The sequence below is a fragment of the Notechis scutatus genome, chromosome 3, assembly GCF_049901735.1.
Source record: "Notechis scutatus isolate UNSWTSFEM ecotype Mainland chromosome 3, rNotScu1.2, whole genome shotgun sequence".
NCBI lineage: Eukaryota > Metazoa > Chordata > Lepidosauria > Squamata > Elapidae > Notechis > Notechis scutatus.
Window position 1 is genome coordinate 93,538,839 of NC_142011.1, and position 20,461 is coordinate 93,559,299.

Sequence of the window (20,461 nt, forward strand, 5' to 3'; positions counted from 1 at the left end):
ATTTATCACCAAGGTCAAGGTTTTTAAAACTAGGACATCTTTCTTTGCTGTTTTACCTTTCCAAGTCTATGGAGGAGTAATGCTTCCCCTTGATCCTTCCTGGCATCCATCACTAAAATGTCCAGCATGTGTATATACTTTCTTTCTCTCCCTTTTTCCTCACTCCCCCTGGGTTTATATCTTCTGTGACTTGGGCTCACCAGATGCTCCTGATATATGGCATCCTTCCATTTCTCTAAAGCTATAATTGTCTTCAGATGGTAATAAGCGAACAACAAAACTTTATCTTTGTCCCTCTCACAATTTGCTATTCAGAAAGTGGCCACAAAGTCACTTCTCAATCATCCAGAATTCCTCCCACATTCTATAACTGGATGGAGATGCCATGACTTGTAATAACAGTTACTTTTTTGGTTATCCCTCCCCTTGCCTCCTTTTGTTTCATTTTGGAGAACTTGAAAGCTTGCATAGTTCTCCATAGTACAGTTCTGAGACCTTGAGTTAGTATAAGAAAACTAAGGGTAGTTTTTTGTCAGACAGCAGCTGAGGAAGAAATCTTGCCTAAGGAGCAAGGAGGAAAACGAAGGAAAAAAAGAAGGAGAAGGAGAAGGAAGAAAAGAAGGAGAAGAAGCTGACTCCCATTAAAAAAAACAACATATACCCTTCAGGAAACTTTTTACCTGCTCTTTCCCCTCTACCCCCGCTTTCAATTTGCCCAATAAATTAATGAATATTGGAAGAGCTAGAGCTATCAGATCTGGCCTGCAGATAACCTAGATAACTATTGAAAATAAATAGAAAATTCAGGGTTTTTGCAACCATTAAGTGAAATTTTCTCAGGACAGATCAAAAGCCTTAGTGGAGCAATCAAACCTGCCATTCTAAATCACATAATAGGGATAAGAGAAATAAAAAAGAGATTTTTCACATTATCTGCTATTAGACTTTTTAAGGGGATGTGACAGTTATCAAATATGTTTATGAACTTCATTTCTCTCTCTCTCTCTCCCTCCTTCCCTCCCTTAGCAATCTTTATCTCAGGAGACCAATTTAACCCATAGCCTGATTGATAAGCTGCATGTTAGACTTTAGAAGATTCCTTGTGGATGATCAAAAAGCACCCAAGCAGTTAATAAGAATAATAACAATATTAAATATACATTTTTTTACATTTCTTTATACATTTATACATATGCTTTATATGTAGAAATTTTATAAATATTTATAAATACACATTTCATTTTATATGTAAATATAGCAAATCTATAATATATATAATATATATATTTGTTTTCTGAGGTTCTCATGGTATTTGTATGTGGATCTTTGGTTATTCGGGTTTTCTCCCGCGTAAGATTCAAAGTATCTAGGCAACGCTTTCGGCGAGGTCCCACTCGCCATCTTCAGGCTGGTGCTTTCGGCTTAGTGCCAGTGCAAGCAGTGTGTGACCGGAGCTGCCATCTCTATATATACAAGTGGTGGGGATGGTGTGCTGGGCTGGTTGGCTGTGCTGCAGCCTCTTGATTGGTTGATGGAGTTGATGTTGGTATAATGGGCTGTGTAATGGCCTTTTGTTGTAGAGATATCCTGGATCTTGTGCTGTCATCTCCTGGGTCGTTAGCCTCTTGTGTTTTAACGGCTTGGGTAATGGGTTGTGTGATGGGCTTGTGAGTTCTTTTGTTGTGGTATCCTGGGTCTTGCATTGTAATCTCCTGGGTCGTTTGTGTTTTGATCTCTTTTCCATTAGCCTCCTGTGTAGTAACAGCTTGGGTAATGGGTTGTGTGATGACCTTGTGAGATTTATTGCTGTGGTATCCTTGGTCTTGTGCTGTGATATCCTGGGTCATTTGCTGTGTTGTGACTTCTTGAGTTCTTGAGGTGTAATTTCTTGAGTTTTCTGATGTGATGTCCTGAGCGGGTGGCTGTGATGTAGCATTTTGGGTTTTTAATATGGCTTTGAGTTTGGGGTCTGGGTCTGTGTTCGTTTGGCTTCGAGTTCGTGGTCGTGCCACATCTTCATGGTGGGGGTCAGTTCGCTCATGTATGGTTCAGAGGAGTTTGAAGTGGGAAGTGATGCAGCTGCAGTGCGGCTTCTGGTCTGTGGTCGTGTCTCATCTTCTGTGTGGGTGTGAGTCTGATTTTTACGTGGAAGTGTGGTGGTGGCATCTTGTGTGGCCCTCATGGGTGTGGGTCTGGTGTCATTTATCATGTTGGGTACTGCGTCTGTTCATGAGGGCGGGTTTCCAAATGGCTGGTAAGCGGGAGGTGTCATCTCTTTTATTCATGCTGTGTGGGCATTTTTCTATCTCTATGGCTTCTCTGATTATTCTGCTGTTGTGGTGTTCAGTTTTGGCGATAGTTCTGGTATTTTTAAAGTCAATCTCATGTCCTGTGGCTTTGAGGTGTTGGACCAGGGAAGAGGTTGGTTCTTCTTTTTTGATTGAGTTCTTATGTTCTTCAACGCGTGCACTTATTCTTCTGTTAGTTTGTCCAATGTATGTGGTGAGGCAGGCAGTGCAGGGGATTTCATATACTCCTTGGTTTTCTAACTCGATTTTGTCTTTAGGGTTTCTTAGGATGGTGGATATTTTTCTGTTTGTGCCCACACCCATGAGGGCCACACAAGATGCCACCACCACACTTCCACGTAAAAATCAGACTCACACCCACACAGAAGATGAGACGACCACAGACCAGAAGCCGCACTGCAGCTGCATCACTACCCACTTCAAACTCCTCTGAACCATACATGAAGCGAACTGACCCCACCATGAAGATGTGGCACGACCACGAACTCAAGCCAAACGAACACAGACCCAGACCCCAAACTCAAAGCCATATTAAAAACCCAAAATGCTACATCACAGCCACCCGCTCAGGACATCACATCAGAAAACTCAAGAAATTACACCTCAAGAACTCAAGAAGTCACAACACAGCAAATGACCCAGGATATCACAGCACAAGACCAAGGATACCACAGCAATAAATCTCACAAGGTCATCACACAACCCATTACCCAAGCTGTTACTACACAGGAGGCTAATGGAAAAGAGATCAAAACACAAACGACCCAGGAGATTACAATGCAAGACCCAGGATACCACAACAAAAGAACTCACAAGCCCATCACACAACCCATTACCCAAGCCGTTAAAACACAAGAGGCTAACGACCCAGGAGATGACAGCACAAGATCCAGGATATCTCTACAACAAAAGGCCATTACACAGCCCATTATACCAACATCAACTCCATCAACCAATCAAGAGGCTGCAGCACAGCCAACCAGCCCAGCACACCATCCCCCACCACTTGTATATATAGAGATGGCAGCTCCGGTCACACACTGCTTGCACTGGCACTAAGCCGAAAGCACCAGCCTGAAGATGGCGAGTGGGACCTCGCCGAAACGTTGCCTCAGATACTTTGAATCTTACGCGGAGAAAACCCGAATAACCAAAGATCCATATATATATATATATATATATATATATATATATATATATATATATATGTATGTATGTATGTATGTATGTATGTATGTATGTATGTATGTATGTATATGTATATGTATATGCATATGCATATGCATATGCATATGCATATGCATATGCATATGCATATGTATATATGTATGGCATTCAGCTTTGTTCGGGTATTTTCCCACGTCATTATAGTTGTGCTTTTAAAGTTGTAGCAACGTTTCGGTAGAATCTCATCTGCCATCATCAGGCTTCTGTAGTGTGTTCGTCTGTGAGTCAGACTTTCTGACACAGTACAGAAGCCTGATGATGGCAGATGAGATTCTGCCGAAATGTTGCTACAACTTTAAAAGCACAACTATAATGACGTGGGAAAATACCCGAACAAAGCTGAATGCCATACATGTAAGTACCTGCGAAAACTTAAGAATATATATATAGTATTCAGCTTTGTTCGGGTATTTTCCCACGTCATTACAATTGTGCAGATGACAAGAAAGCCCCCAACAACTCACAACAACACCTGAAACAATTAGTATATAACGTTTCCAACAGAGAACTCACCAAAACAGAAACAGTTGTCCTAACCAAAGGATTCAATTATGCCATAGCACCCAAAAAAATCCCCACAGAATCCATCATATGTGCAGTAAAATCCAGCCGAACTAGATTAAATACAGATGAAGCTGATAGAATAAGACACCAAGTTACTAACATCCTATGCACAAGCAAACCACCCAAAAGAAACTTGCACAAAGAGGAACTAAAAGCCCTGCAAGCCCTAAGGAACGACAGCAGCATAATCGTACTTCCAGCAGATAAAGGTAATGCCACAGTAGTAATGGATAGAAAAGACTACGAAACAAAATTGACAGACCTACTCCAAGACTCCACATACAAACCCATAAACATGGACCCAACCACATATCTGGAAAAAATAACCAAGAAGAAAATTATAACCAGCCACATGAGCAAAGAGATCCAACAGACGATCATCCCAAGAGAAAAATCTTCCAGATGCCCCAAACTATACGGCCTCCCAAAAATACACAAAGAAGGCATACCTCTCTGACCCATAGTCAGCTCCAGAGGAGCACCACTACAAAACTGAGCTAAACACTTAGCAAAGCAGCTACAGCCCCATGCTGAAGCAGCAGCTTCACATGTACAAAACTCATACCACTTCTTGGAAATGATCAAAGATCTACACGTGGAACAAGAAGATCTGCTTGTAAGTTTAGACATGGTTTCACTATTCACTCAAGTCCCGATAAAAGAAACTCTTGAAATCATCAAAAATAAATACCAACCAGCTAAACACCCCAAGGAACTAGCAGAACACTGTTTAACCAACACATATTTCATATACAAAGGACAAAGATACAAGCAAATTGAAGGAGCCCCTATGGGATCACCACTGTCACCCGTCATTGCAAACCTGTTCATGGAAGAATTCGAATCCAGAGCCCTAGCTAATGCCACCCACAAACCCAAACTATGGTTAAGATACATCGATGACACATTTGTGATTTGGCCCCATGGAAAAGAAAACCTAAACAATTTCCTAACACACCTAAACAGCACACACCCCAAAATCAAGTTCACCATAGAAACGGAAACAAACAAACAACTACCATTCCTAGATGTACTAATCTACAAAAAAACAGTTGGCACACTAGGACACACCATATACCAGAAGAAAACACACACCAACCGCTACCTCAACGCCCAATCCCACTGCCACCCAGCACAGATAAACTTCGTGGCCAAAACACTAATCGCCAGAACCAAACGCCTGGCAGACAAGACACACATAAAGACTGAACTATGCACCCTGACTAAAATACTGACAGCTAACGACTTCCACAAAAGCAAAATCACCGGCTTGATCCACAAAAACACACTGAGACATAATGGAGACCTAGAAGATGAACAGACCTATGGAACAGCTGTCCTGCCCTACATAAGAGGTACTACAGACAAAATCAGTAAGATACTACACAGGCATCACATCAAGACTGCCTTCAAAACAGACAGAAAAATAGCAGCCATCCTAAGAAAACCCAAATATAAAATTGACCTGGAAAACCAAGGCATATATGAAGTACTCTGCACATCATGTCCTACCACATACATAGGACAAACCAACAGAAAGATAAGTACCCGCCTTGAAGAACACAAGAATGCAATAAAAAAGCTGGAACACACTTCCTCACTAGTCCAACATATGAAAGCCACAGGTCATAGCATCGACTTCAATGGCACCAAAACCCTAGCTACTATAGAAAACCACAGCTACAGAATTATCAGAGAAGCCATGGAGATTGATAAAAGACCTAATAGTATGAATAGAAGAGATGACTCCACCAGACTATCAATCATCTGGAAGCCTGCACTCACAAACAAACAAATCTCTATACCTCAATCCAGGCAAGCACCTGGACACACACAGACCCCCTCTAATACCTCCAGCCCAAACACGACCCAGCCAGCTATCCAAATAAAACCTAGCTTCCTAATAAATAATTATCGGCCATTCACAAGAAACCAAGCTGCACTAAGAAACCCCAATGCACAAAACACAATCCTGCTAACCAATCAAGAACACAGCAACTCGAAGACCAAAAAAAAACAACAGACCTAGACTCCCAGCCAATCAGGATGAGGAAAAAAACAATTCAAATAAAGCAGAAAGCCAGCACCAAATTCAAACAAAAAACGGCTGCCAAGCCTGACACAGAAGATTAAAAAGAACCCAATACACAAGCCTGAAACCAAGGCATATACGTACGAAGTCCCCTGTGCATCATGCCCGGCCACATACATTGGACAGACCAATAGAAGAATAAGTACCCGCCTGGATGAACACAAAAATGCAGTCAAAAAGCTGGAACACACTTCTTCACTAGTCCAACACATGGAAGCTACAGGTCATAGCATCAACTTCAATGGCACCAAAACCCTGGCCACTATGGAAAACCCTAGCCACAGAGTCATCAGAGAAGCCATAGAGATTGAAAAAGACCAGAAAGCATGAACAGAAGAGATGATTCCACCAGGCTGTCAATCATTTGGAAGCCTGCACTCACAAACAAAAAAATCTCCACACCACAAGCCAGGCAAACACCTGGGCACAAACAGATCCCCCTGATACCTCCAGCTCAAACACACCCCAACCAGGCACCCAGATGAAACCCAGCTTCCTAACTAATGATAGCCGTCCATTTACCAAGCCAAGCTGCACTAAAGGCCTCCATTAAAGTAACACAATGCTGCCAGCCAATCAAGATACAAAAGAGCCAAAAACAGACAGAAGATATCAGAGACACCCATCAAGCAGAACACAGCAAACTCCGAGACCAATAAACACAGACCAAGACTCCCAACCAATCAGGATGAAGAAAAACCATTCTGGCACAGCAATAGGCTGCCCCAAATTTAAATCTGAAACCACTGTAAAAGTCTGACCCACAGACGGACACAATACAGAAGCCTGATGATGGCAGATGAGATTCTGCTGAAACGTTGCTACAACTTTAAAAGAACTACAATGACGTGGGAAAATACCCAACCAAGCCGAACACCATACATGTAAGTACCCATAAAACTTAAGAATATATATATATATATATATATATATATATATATATATATATATATATATATATATATATATATATATAGATATAGATATAGATATAGATATAGATATAGATATAGATATAGATATAGATATAGATATAGATATAGATATAGATATATATATATATATATATAGATAGATAGATAGATAGATAGATAGATAGATAGATAGATAGATATAGATATAGATATAGATATAGATATAGATATAGATATAGATATAGATATAGATATAGATAGATAGATAGATAGATAGATAGATAGATAGATAGATAGATAGATAGATAGATATAGATATAGATATAGATATAGATATAGATATAGATAGATAGATAGATAGATAGATAGATAGATAGATAGATAGATAGATAGATAGATAGATATAGATATAGATATAGATATAGATATAGATATAGATATAGATATAGATATAGATACACCCCCCCACACACACACACACATACATACATACATACAGTATATATATGGTATTCATATATATTGGCTGGCAACATTGTGTTTCGTGTATTGGGGGCTTTTAGTGCGGCTTGGCTTCGGGTGAATGGCCGGCTATCGTTCATTAGGAAGCTAGGTTTCATCTGGGTAGCTGGTTGGGGTGTATTTGGGCTGGAGGTATCGGGGGGGGGTGTCTGCTTGTGCCCAGGTGTTTGCTTGGCTTGTGGTGTGGAGATTTTTTTTGTTTGTGAGTACAATATACAGTATATAACAGATTTGCTATATATATTGTATATAGGACTTGTCCTAAATAAATATTGCTCTAAAGGGAAGTTTTGGGTTGGATAGGGTTGGATATTTTATTGTAAGGAAAAATTGAAAATATTTCAAATATAAAAGCTTGGAATTGTCCCCAAACAATCATATTGTCTACTTTAGAATAAACTGAGACACCACTTTGAATAGAAGTTTATAATAACAGTTCCACTGTGTAAAAACTGAAGACTATTACAATCATATTTTCTACAAGGCATTGGCTAAAGAGTGACAGACAAGACTCAATCCACAGTTAGATCACTTTTGAAACTTCCTGTTGGCCTCTTTGATGTGACTTTTGAGAGGACTCAGCACCTGTCCTGCTTTCACATAACAGAGAAACAAGAAACTTAATAGGCCATTAAGTAAACCTTTGAGTAACCTTAGATGTGACTCATTAATTGAGAGTTTTGGATTTAATTATAAATGATATCAAAATGGGATAGAAAATTATGCAGATGACATTTTTTGGAAGGCCTACCATTATGTAGAATGTAGTTATTATCCCATTAGAACTGATTTTGAGAATTACGAATACTGTTAGAATTACTAATAGCGTTATGATGGGAGGTTAAATATAGCAATATATGGCTTTCAACAAACCATTGATATACAATATCTATGACTTTTTTTGTGTGTGAAATAGAAGTACTGTTCCAGGAAGAATTCCTGGATTTTTCTTCTGGCCAATGATGATGTACTTGCATTTTGTATTAATTTATTGCTAATTGTAATTTTGTGGAACTTATATCACAGCACACAATCCACAGTGTTAGCTTTCTGAAGCATCATATTAAAATTAGGTTTTAAGTGTTTGCAGTAGTAGGAGATATACACTTCATAATTATTTGACATTACAACTACTTATCTCAGAGAATACACGTGTACATAAATAGGATTTTTTTTTCTGAATCACTCACATAGGATTAATGTGTTTCCCAAGCTGCTTTTTCATACTTTCTAAATTCCCTGTACAAATTAAATTTCCCTGTATAAATATTTATTTCCACTGTATCCTATATTGCCTCCAAATTAAATTATGTAATCAATTGTCATAAAACAATACTGAGCAACTAATGTATCACTCATCTCAATAGGCAATTGTAAATATGTTGCAGTACCCATCCTATGAATGATGAAACTGTTCTACACAAAAGAATAAACAGCAGTTTTTTGGACTTAGGCATTTGTAGTAAACACTTACAGTATTCACGAGTTTAGTGAATCCTAAAAGAAGACATACAAACATTTACTTAAGTCATTGATATAACATTTGCTACAGTTGATAGCTAGTGATTACTGTGGAAGGAAGGAAGGAAGGAAGGAAGGAAGGAAGGAAGGAAGGAAGGAAGGAAGGAAGGAAGGAAGGAAGGAAGGAAGGAAGATAAAGGGTGATTAGTATTAACACAGCCAAACTGCAGTACAAAAAATGTAAAAAGGAAATAATAGAAATGATGAATGAGACAGAAGAGTTGATCCTATTCTTGTTAATGGCCAATTCACACATGCAATTGGGTAGTGGATCTTTAATTATAGCTGTCATATAATTGCACAATGAAATACAGATGATAAAGTTTGAATTAAAGTACATATTCAGTCACTTGAAAGGCTTCTTGGTATTTGGTGGTTACTTTTCCATAGAATATTTAAAAGTAAAAAGCGTAAACAACCACCCCAGCATTCTGCAAAACATAGAAAAATATCTTAACAAGCTCACCAGCTGCGAGGTAGGGATAACTTTCTGTTTCCTGGGTCATATTCATAACAATGACCTAGGGGTCAAAGTCACAACCTATTGTAATTCCCTGGAGCCATCTTCTCTCTAGCCAGCAGTGTATCTTTACCCTTTCTTTGAACAGTTGCTTCGGCAATTGTGGGGAGACATGCATTTTGGAGCAATCACTTCATTGACCAAAGCCTTTCTGTTTCTTTAATAAAAATCATCCTTTAAAATTTTTAAAAACAAACAGACAAACGAATAAAGCCATAAATAGCCTGATAAACCCTTTAACGTGAACCACGATGAAGTGAAATTTTGCTGACTGCTTTGAGAATGGCCTCTGCAGAATTAATGCAGGAGACAATTGGTTTTGAATATGAAGCCAGAGCCAGCCCTGCTGATCTTAATGGGAATACCTCAAGGGTGCTTCCTGCCATTGTTAAAAGAAAGAGGCAAAATAAATTGAGAATACATTATAATTCAATATGGATGAATATGTAAGTATGAATACGAAGGAGATTAAACAGCACTGAGGACCAGTATGAAATTCCAGGGGGGAATCCTTAACATCAACAGCCTCCCAATCAACTATATCCATAGGCAATCAATTATTTAAATGTGTTGACCCTCTTGGAACAGAAACTCTGACTTTGGCCATAGGTAACAATAAATATTAAAACCTTTATTATCAATGTTTGATAGAGCCATGAAAAATTTATCTTTGTCTACAAATTACATTTCCCCCCCCCTTCAGTTATACTACAGGAGTTTTTACATGATGTATTTATATTGAGTGGACTAATTATGATTATGATTATTACTATGGCTACTTCTACTATTATAGAGGGAGGCAAAAGAAATTATACTATTTTCATACATGGCCTTCTACCACCATTACCCACGTTCAGTGAGAACACATAGCTTCAGTTAAATAGTTCAGTCAACGCCAAGATCTCTAAGAACAGACTATATACATTTTGTTTCCTTTTTAGTTTTCATTCACATTTATTCCCCATTTATTTTTGGATGCATGTAGTGTTTAAGAAGTTGCAACTAATTTTCCTAATAAGAGCTATAATCAGTAAAATTGGCGAACAAATCTCTAGCATGAAAGCGTGGCCATTATGGAACCCAAACAAGAGGAAACCTCAATAAATTTAAATGTTAAGATATTACATTTTTATTTTAAGACATTGCAACCCAGTTTTCCACAATTTAGTGTCTTCCAGATGCTGAATTTTAACATGCAAGAATTGCCAGACATCACATTGTCTATATTGATCCATAAATTCTGGGAATTGCAGTTTGAACACATCTGAAGGTATGAAGCTCTGAGTCTATAATGTCTTAAAGAAATAAGTAACTTGTATTTCTTCAAATGCTCTTGAACCATAATTCCCCAAAACACCAGCCAATAGTAGAAAACAGCAGTTCAACAACATCCGAAAGGGAACAGAATAATCATACTGTTGTTATACATGCTCTTTCATCCACATAGAATTCTAAATGATCTTCATAATGGTTTATAAGAGTTAAGATTGCCAATATTTTATACACATGAGATCTTTTCTTGGATGGAAGCTTCTGCTGAGATGAAATATTATTTCACTTCAAAAAGAGCAACATTTCTTTAAGGATTCAAAGACAAAATGACCTTATGTCTCAAGGTAGCTTTTCTTTGGATAAAGTATCTTAGTTGATATGGTATCGACAAGGAATGCAAAAGTCTCTAACATTGTAACTAATTTTTTTAAAATGCCAAAACTCCCCCAAATGGCTAGACAACAGAGTGTGATTTTGCAAGATATATGGAATAGTTGAATGACGGCTAAGAAGTGGGAGGAAGAAAGGAGGGAAGAGAGAAAAAAAATGGAACGGACTGTGATAATGACATGAAGAGACAATGAGCTACAACAGAAGTGATACGGAGCAAGAGAACTTGAAGCCACCACCTGCACAGCTTGCTCATTCTGGAACTGGAAGTCAGAACTAAACCTGTGTGTGTGTTTTTTTTTTTAAATAAACTTTATTAATTTTACAATTAAAATAGACAAACAACACGTACGTAAATGTGAGAAAGAAAAATGAAACAAAGAAAGAAAAGTAGAAAGAAAAATCAGAAAACAATTAAAAACAGTTTCATCCTCGACAGTTTGTGGGCCTTATTTTCAACCTTATTTTATGCCCTCTGTACAATTAATCCTTGTGCGAATATATATATATATATATATATATATATATATATATAATATAGAAGCCTGATGATGGCAGATGAGATTCTGCTGAAACGTTGCTACAACTTTAAAAGCACAACTATAATGACGTGGGAAAATACCCGAACAAAGCTGAATACCATACATGTAAGTACCCGTGAAAACTTAAGACACACACACACACACACACACACATATAATTTTCACTACTACAATTATAACATATCTTCTTTTGTCCTTTATTGTTTAATTGATCTTTAATCTATCCATTCGTACCAGCAGTTCCAGCTGTCGTAATACATTGATGTGTCTTTTCCTTTTAATGCCAAAGTTAATTTGTCCATCTCTGCACAACTTGATATTTTTTGAATAATCATTTCCTCTGATGGAATACGAGGTTGTTTCCAACATTGTGCAAAGGCCAGTCTGGCCGCTGTCAAAATATGTACTATTGTATACTTCACTTTTTTGGGGAATTGTTTATTAAATATCCCTAACAGAAAGAGTTCTGGTTTGAATTAGATCTGTTCTATTGTAATTTCCTCCAATCATTTTCTAATTTTCTGCCAATATTTTTGAGCCTCTGTACAAGACCACCACATATGGAAGAATGTTCCCTCCTTTTTTTTGCATTTCCAACAAATGGAATTAGCATCTTCGCTAATCTCGAGGGGGGAAGGTGCCATCCGTAAAACAGTTCTATTCAGATAGTTCCTATTTATCCACTGACCCTCCAAATGTGCCAAGCTATCAGTTCCATCAATTACTATGTTTTCTGGGAATGATGGGAGTTGTGATCTAATAGTTAGCTAGACACCAGTTTGTTGGAATGGCAAATACAATAGCACTTAGACTTATGTACTGCTTCACAGTGCTTTATAGCCCTCTCTAAGTGGTTTTACAGAGTCAGCCTATTGCCCCCAACAATCTGGGTCCTCATTTTACCAACCTCGAAAGGATGGAGGGCTGAGTCAGCCTTGAGCCAGTGAGACCCAAACTGCCAAACTGCAGGCAGCCAGTGATCAGCCGAAGTATCCTGCAGGATTGCATTCTAGCCACTGAGCCACCGCAGCTCAATGCTCTGCTTGATAGCTGGCAACCAGTGCTATGTAGCACAATGGGATGTAAGTGAGCCAGTTTGTGTGCAAGTCCTTCTCAGGTCCACACCACCAGCAACATCACCATGCCTGAATTAATCTTCCTGTGCGATATCTTCTAGTTTTAGCAAAAGATCAAACAAACACAATTCTGATAAAGTGGTAACCTCATTAATAATATGCTGGATATATAACTATTTACACTTTAAACATTATTATTTGCTGTGACACCCCTAAACACTAGGACTAAAGCCAAGCTGCTAAGCAGACAAATAGTGTGAGTTATGAGGTGGGCAATTCCAGTTCCAATCTCATATTGTCCAAATTCACTGATAGAACAGACATATCTGAAGAAAGGGTATAGGTTTTTTTTTTTTTTAGCAATAGTCGAATGAAGACACCTGACCTGTGACATTGCAAAGTTCAAACCAAATATAATATGAAGTCATGGAATTCCCCTATCCCAACAATCACAGGAAATGTCTGTTGGGAGTGTAGATCCACAAAGATCAGAGAGGAGGGTGTTAATTGTCTTTGCACTCTCAAGTCCATAATTCTTTTATTTCAGATGTCCAGGTGCACTCCCTCTTTCTTAAATACAAGTAGTCCTCAACTTAAAACCATTTGTTTAGTGATTGTTTGAAATTACAACAGCACTGAAAAAAGTTACTCAGGAACATTTTTCACACTTACAACCATTGCAGCATCCCCATTGTCACTGATCAAAATTTGAATGCTTGGTAATTGGCTTGTCCCTTTTTCAAGAGGCAACTGGGCTTTCTGGTTTTTCTTTGAAGACGTTTGCTTCTATCTGAGAAGCTTCCTTCTTTGAAGAAACGTCTTCAAAGAAAAACCAGAAAGTCCAGTTGCCTCTTGAAAAAGCACCTTTGGGACAACCATGACCTGTATGACTGACAATCTCCATAGACATTTGGTAACTGGCTTGTATTTATGATGATTGCAGTGTCTTGAGGCCTTTTGACGATCATCTGACAAGCAAAATCAATGAGGAAGTGAGATTCACTTAACAACATGTTACTAAGTTAACCATTGCAGTGATTGACTTAACCACTGTGACAAGAAAGGTCATAAAATGGGCAGCTGCTAACCTTACAGGATACCATATAAGTAAAGACTAGGAAATACCACTGTTGCATTTACTACAATATCCAAATTTGTGAGGAAGGTTATAGCATGGCTACGGAATGTTATCAAACCACACTAATATAATGACTGACTGACATACTTAGAAGTACTGGTATAAAGCAGGACATTACATCAAAAAATTCTGCATAAACCAGTGTGAAAGGAGAAAAATTCTCAATCCCAGGCACAATAAACCAACAGGACATTTTTTTCCAAAGTGATCTGGGTCAGCGTTTTCTCCAATTAACCAAAGTCACCACTACCTGTTTCACTTCTGAGCTAAAAACACAACATGCAATGCAGTTGGCATGTTATGTCTATCAATGGAATTGCATTACTGCTCATGAAAACCACATCCATTTTTCAAAATGTTAAACCATAGTCATCTTTTCAGTGTACTATTTATGTGTGTCGTGGAAGGCATTCATTTAATGGAATAATGAAAACTTGTATAAGTGGGCCAGTTTGTGTGCAAGTCCTTCTCAGGTCCACACCATCAGCAACATCATCATGCCTGAATTAAGCTTCCTGTGCAATATCTTTTAATTTTAGCAAAAGATCAACAAACACAATTCTGATAAAGAATAATGAAAACCTGTAAGTATTTAAATACAAAGTTCTATTTAACTTACGGGTTATCTGAAATGGTTGGTGGACAAGCTTTAAACAAAGTAGAATTGTTTCATTTTTTAAAAAATGCAGTTTTCCTTACCACACTTCCCTATAGTTTTCTAAATACTGCTGTAAAAGTCACTTGATGTTTCTGCAGCTATAAATTATTGAGTATAACATTTTTAAAAGAAAGATTTATATAAACAGCAATAAGCAGCTACATCTAGGAAGCTTTAACTTATGCTCAAGGCAGCTACAATATCTCTGTGAGTGTTTAAATTTTTCTAACACTTAGAAAAGTTTTTTTTTAAAAAGGCCCTTGTCTAAAAGACACAGGGAAATGATGATAGTAGGAGATAATTAATCTGTGCATTTCTAAATAATATACTATAAACAGCAATCAGAGAAAAACCATTGTTTCCATAAGGAAACAAGATAACTTGTTTTAACCCACCCACTTTATACTCTATGTAAATGACCTTTGCGATCACCTTATAAGCAACTGCGTCCTCTTTGCGGATGACGTAAAACTATTCAACACCACCGACAATGCTACTATCCTTCAAAGCAACCTTGATTATGTGTCAGAATGGTCAAACATCTGGCAACTCCAAATCTCAACCAACAAATGCTCTGTCCTACACATTGGTAAAAAAAATCAGTACACCAAATACAAACTAGGTGGATATGACCTCATTGATGATCCTCACTCTGTTAAGGACCTTGGAGTTCTCATATCAAATGACCCAAGTGCCAGAGCTCACTGTAACAGCATTGCCAAAAAGGCATTATGAGTTGTAAATCTAATCTTACAAAGCTTCACCTCCGGAAATATCGAATACAGCTCATCAGTCTGGAATCCACACTGCATATCGGACATTAATACAATCGAGCGAGTCCAGAAGTATTTCACAAAAAGTGTACTACACTCCTCTGCTCGCAGCAGAATACCTTATATCACCAGGCTTGAAATTTTGGGCTTGGACAACCTTGAACTACGCCGCCTACGATTAGACTTAAGCGTAGCACACAAAATTATCTGCTACAATGTCCTACCAGTCAATGACTACTTCAGCTTCAACCACAACAATACAAGAGCACACAACAGATACAAACTCAGTGGAAACTGCTTCAAACTCAATTACAGAAAGTATGACTTCAGCAACAGAGTGGTCAATGCCTGGAATGCACTACCTGACTCTGTTGTTACATCCTCTAACCCCCACTCCTTTAACCTCAAACTATCCACTATTGACCTCACCCCATTCCTAAGAGGTCTGTAAGGGGCGTGCATAAGTGCACCATCGTGCCTACCATCACTGAGAAGAAGTTAGGACTGTGAGGTGGTGACTAATTATTAATGAAAGCTTGAACTGAAATTAAATGCCATCTTTTTCTTATATGAGAATTGTTCCTTCCAATCCACTGATCATCGTACTTCACTTTTTATGCTCTTTCTTCAGCTTTTTACTATCCTGTTTAAGGCACACGATGATCAGAACTGTTTATAGTATTGTTAAATGTGTGTTAGAAGTATGCAACTTGGCATGTTACATGTACGCAACCCCCACAATCTCTTGACACTGGGTATCCTCACTAAGGTGTTTGGAAGTCCATGGTTTGCACTTACAGTATAAGCAGTTTTATTTTCTACTCCTTTTCTAATGGTACTCAGTATGGAATTTATCATGTTCACTGTGACCATACATTGAGTTAATGTTATTGTTGAATAATTAACAACTACAAGACAGCATTTTTGCTACACTGCACACAGAATTGAATTGCTGCTACATGTTTTGTTGGTAGTTGTCCTGAACAGTGATACAGAAACATCAACTGCTATAGGACTTAGCTGTTGGCATGTTGATGGATGTAGGCTAAACTATGTGACACCCATGTTATCTACACAGATTACCAGCAGCTGCTATCAGAATATTATATACAGTTTAGTTTCCCTTAATCTCTCAAAGAGATATACAGATGTTACATTGTCATGCCCACATGTTTTACATGACATCTGCCCTCTCCTCTTGGAGGGGAGTGAATTTCTGTATTTTTATACAAAATATATATCCTGCATGGTATTTTCAGTATTTCCAGTATTTTTCTGGTAGTCAGTGTAACAGATTGCCAGTGTCTTCCTGTGCTCAGCTTAAAAATTATGTTCTGTGAAGCCTTAAGCAGTTTGCTGTTTCAACCCAGTTTCTAGCAAAGTTCTTAATTATTAGTTGCAGCATCCCATTAATAGATCATTGAGAGCCGGGAGTTAGGCCTCTCTCTTTGCAGGCTTTAGAACAGTCTGAAGGAAAGTGTTCTATTGTGTTTCACTTTGATATTTATGTTTGATTGCAGGCTTTTTGGAGTGGGGGGTGGGGTTCATTGCTTTACCATTTCTGTATTATTATTAATTTTATTAATCTTAACCTTGAAAGCTACTTTAAAAGGAATCTTTGGATTAATAAGTTGCATATAACATTTTTATTGCCTCACTTATTTTATAGTTTTAGAACTATAAACTTCCAGGAGTCACTGGCATTGATGGATGGCTGTTTATGTTAACTAACTAAATAAATAAAGCTAGATAGCTAGGTAGCTAGGTAGATAGATAGACGCAAACAGGCCCAAATAGCGTTATTTTTGTTCTTCCTGCATTGTTATCCATATCAATATATTTTTATGGCAAACAGCTGTGAGTTTGTAAGGTGATATAAATAAGTGATATAACATTATTTTAGAAGTGAATGGATTTTTGAAAAGCCTGTGCCTGTACCATTCTTCTCAGCAATATCCACCACCAACTCTATGCTGGCATAAACTGGATACCTATTGATTCTTCCCACCTGAGAGGCAGGCATCCAATTTAATATTCAGAGTATGTAAATCAGGCCTTATAGGCGGCTGTGGGGACCAATGGATGCAAAGTAGATCCCTCTATGCTGTACATACTTCCAGAAGGTCTCAGTAGCCCTATTATCTTCCTTCCAAACACAAAATGCTCAGTCTATATAGAGTTGTATTGGCTTTATCCACAGTGTTGCACTGGGCATATTCCCCTGTCCCAATCTGATTTTCTAATTTCATTACTTTTTCTAAGTCTCTACAGATATTCCGAAATGCTGGATGCCAACAGGATGGGAAGTGTCTTGACGGCATTTCCTCATGTGTTAAATCTCTGAAGAGTTTTCTCTCTGCACACTTTATTAGGAGCCATTAAGTATAAAAACAAACTTGTGCATTAGGCTTTGATGCAGGCTTCCTGTAATTTATTCCTGCTGCTTATGGCATGGGCTGAATTCCTACCTGATTGTTATTAGCTCCCAAATATTTATATCGCTGGAGATAATCAATGCTTATCACGGTCAATACAGATGTTACAAGTTCCTCCAAGAAAGGCATTGTCAGCATAATAACATTTTAATTATTGCAGCATATGTTTTCGAATGGATTGCTTGTAAAGAAACACACTATGCCTATAATGAATAGGCAATGGGAAAGTGATATTGTACATGTAAATTATAGCTTTCCCCAGCAAAGATTCAGAATGGTAATGCAACCTCTTCTGGAGGCATTAATGCCTGCCTTCATTAATTTAAATCATGAAAGAAGGCATTAATGCTTTCGGAATAGGTTTCTGAATCTTTGCTGGGGGAAAGCTATAATTTACATGTGCAATAGTACATGTGCCTTGTAGTCTTCTATCTCATGCCAGCTTTTGGGATGACCCAGTAGTGGGATTCAATTTTTTTTTATACCAGTTCTGTGGGCGTGGCTTGGTGGGTGTGGCATGGCTTGGTGGGCATGGCACTGGGAAAGGATACTGTAAAATCCCCATTCCCTCCCCACCCCACTAACCTGCTTTCCAGCTCCGTTCCCCTGTACAGGCCAACAGAAGAAGACCCAGCCAATCAGCTGGGACCCGGGAGGCAGAGAATAGATGGGTCAATGGCAACCAGAGGTGGTATTTGCTGGTTCTCTGAACTACTCAAAATTTCCACTACCAGTTCTTCAGAACTGGTCAGAACCTCTGGGATGACCAGCCAGATACTTTTAAGTCACCACTGCATCAAGCAATTCTTCCTTGGGGAGGATTGGGAGTTTTAGAGCTGGACTAACTTGTACTATTCCACATTTTATTCATACAGTATGACTCAGAACTTAATACATGACCATTTCTGGAAGAAAGGGAGGCGGTATTGATGGGAAGAGGTCTCGAAAGAAAATCTCATGCCATGCCTCACCTAATAATCTGTCATATCCTGATCATTCTTTGTTTTTGAAGAATTGCTTTGTAGCCATCATTTTAATGTCTTCCACAATATATTTATTTTATTCATTTATTTATTTTAGTTTGTCAAGCATGTATGAGAAAACAAGTATAAGTATGAACATAGCATATAAACATATAAGTATAAACTGGTATAAGTACATACATAATAAATGAGTACGAATAAATGGGAATAGTAGGACAGGGACGTTAGGCACGCTGGTGCGCTTATGCACGCCCCCTTAAAGACCTCTTAGGAATGGAGTGAGGTCCACGGTATGGTATGACATGATATGAGGAAGGAGTTGTTGATTTCCTCTGATCAGCTAAGGATAAGTAAGTCCAGGCTTCTTTAAATGTAAACATTTCTGCATCTTATCCTTCTATTTACAATACTTACATTTTGTGTGATTGTAGTGAATATTAACTTTATGTAATATTATTAAGTCCAAAGGGTCCCTTGTATGCCTAGAAATTTTTATTTAGATAAGATTATTGGATTCTTTTTAGCCCACATTTATTACTTTTATAAATAACTCAAGGTGGTGAATAATAATAAATTCTCCTTCGTCCTCCTATTTTCCCCACAACAATAACCCTGTTAGGTGTGTTGGGCTGAGAGAGAGTAATTGGCCAAAAATCACCTAGTCGGTTAGCAAAAGGAGCACAATAAAAGAGTTAGAATTCAGAAAGGTGAAGAGCTCCAATCTTGCTGCGATATAAACAGTCTGGGGAAGAGAGGGAGGGTAGGAAGAGGGGGAGAGAGAGAGAGAGAGAGAGAGAGAGATAATTACAGAACAGAAATGGAAGTTAGTTTGGAAGACATGTGAGTCTTTGCCTCAGAAATTTGTGGTTTGAGTTCCGGTTTGAGTTTCTTCAGCGACAGACCGAAACCTTGTCTCTGCGAGCCTTCGATCCGTGCTCGCCGCTGGAGCGCCCCGAGCCGGCTGGTTTTGGGGCTAAGCCACCCCGTAGAGGTGGCGAAGAGGGGGGAGACTGCCAGCAGGGTTGAGGAGAGCCGCATCTCTCCTCCCCAGCTGGCCATTACTCCCTTTCCCGAAGGCGGTTGCAGCGGTGGTCAGAAATGGCCACCACAAAGAAGAACTCAACCGGAAAAGAATGTGCAGGAAGAAGATAAGAAGAGAAAGTTTTGGTTGACTGGGTCAAACAGCAAAAGCAACAAATAAGGTGCCCTGGAATTGAAACTGTTAAAAAATAATAACATTGTTCCCTAAGAAGATTTTTAAGCTGCGAAGGAGAGAGAAAGGGGGAAAGATTGGGTTTTCTCCTTTTCCTATACTGACAGCTAAGCGACTTAAGCAAGAAATTGGAAAAAAATCCACTTTGACATCAATAGGCATTTAATGCTGAAAATAAAAAGTCAAAGGGATAATAAAGATTTCTGGATAATTAAAAGCTTTTGAAAACAGGAAAGGAGAGAAAAAGAATAAAAGGGTAGGATCTGGAAGGGAGGAGAATGCCTGGAATTAAAAAAGAACTTACAGCAAAAT